A 1,781-nucleotide genomic window follows, 5' to 3' on the forward strand; every position below is an offset into this window, starting at 1 on the left:
AATAATAAAATAACAGAAACACTCTGAAAGAAGCAGCCAAGACACTTAAATAGCTGTTTTCCTATCCAAGTCCTCTCTGTACCTTCCTGAAGTTTTACATCAAACAGATGTAACTTCAAGTATTCAAAAACAGTTCTTCAGTGTGAGGTTTTTGAAAAGCCAGAGCACAGTAGCTACTCAGCTTCCAGCAGCTCTGATCCTTCAGATATTACTTCTACCCCTGCCCCTTTTACCTGTCTACATGCAGGAAATAAGATTATTTCTAGCAGTGGCTGCAGTGGGCAGTGAAGTCCCAAGGCCTTGTGGACTTTTACAAGCTGTTTCATTTTAGGCCACAGCTATTATATGGATGATACCTGCAATCAAGCACAAAATAAGTAGATTGATTCTTCATAAGCCCAAACAAGAATTCTGTTCAGTACAAGCCATAAAATACTGAAATCACCAACTCTGGTAGTAGTTACACTTACACTCCTTCCATGAGGACAGTTGTAGTCATGTGTCATTCACACTGGTACTGCAGCAGTAAATCAAAGTGATAGAAGGTGAACAGTTTAAATAAAATCTTTAATTGCTTATTTACAACAAAGGCAGTGACTTGGCAAATTGAAAATGATGGTTTCCACTTTCTCACTAACTTCGGATACAGTAAGTACACACTCAGCTAGAAAATCTGCAGCCTAGTGAGTAAGGCGCAATATTTACATCACACTAGTACTGCAAAAAAAGCACTTAAGATGCATTTACTGACAGCCAGAAGTTAAACATTTATCCTGTAAATGCTAACAATGCTGAAAAACAAACTTAAGAGCTTGTCACTTAAAGGTCAGTGTTCTACTGGTTTGGGTTTGCTTTGTTTTTTGTCAGATTGCAAACATGCAATAGTAGTAAAAACCTGATAATGGGATAAAAACAATTCCCCTCTGCCATTGTCAGTTCTTGCAAAATAACCATTTGATACGAGTATACTGCTCCTTGTCTGAGAGCTAATGCTAGTAACTCCAGTAATAAGACTAGCTACAGTTTTACCTTAGCAAAAATCTTCTCTTGGGTGGTGGTGGGAATAAAAGAGCTATTACATTTGAATCCAGGCTATACTAGAAGCATAATACAATCACACACAGACACAAATTTAAGAGTACAAATTACTACAGACACATTGTCAAGATAATCCTGCTTTAACAGCTTAAAAAAATTTAAGTGTTAAAGAATTTATTGCAGCCCAAAATAAAGAAATCAGTTTTGTTTTCTACTTTCTTTTTGACATCCTTTATTCCCCCTCCATGTATTTTAAGGTAGTAACCATTACTCTTATTTTAGAAGGGTAGGAAATAAAGTAGTCAAGGTGTTAATCCAAAACTTACCATTCTGGCTGTCTCTTCTCAATCAATGTAAAAGACTTACAAACTATGAGCTACAGGGACAACAGATACACCAATCATATGATCTGGGCATGGAATTTGATAGCAAGGCCTGTAGGGAATGCTTTGTTTGTACAGATTCTCTACTGCTGCTCTGTACTAAGTATCTTCCTGAAGGGGCTTTAATTTAGCTATGCAGGAAAGGGAAGAAAGTGGCATCTGTACAGAAGTTACCATTTCATCCACACTCCATTCAGCACTGGGGTATGGAAGTTAACCATCATTAAGAGGACAAACAAAGTTAATGCAACAGTTTTTGCTACTGCCCTTCTTAAATTACATTCTTGAAATCAAGTTAACCCATTGCTAGTAGCACTTGCACTTCACCTTTAGAAGAGCAGAATATGTTTTCCAACCGTT

Source organism: Acanthisitta chloris, unplaced genomic scaffold (genome assembly GCF_000695815.1).
Source record: "Acanthisitta chloris isolate BGI_N310 unplaced genomic scaffold, ASM69581v1 scaffold41036, whole genome shotgun sequence".
Classification (NCBI taxonomy): domain Eukaryota; kingdom Metazoa; phylum Chordata; class Aves; order Passeriformes; family Acanthisittidae; genus Acanthisitta; species Acanthisitta chloris.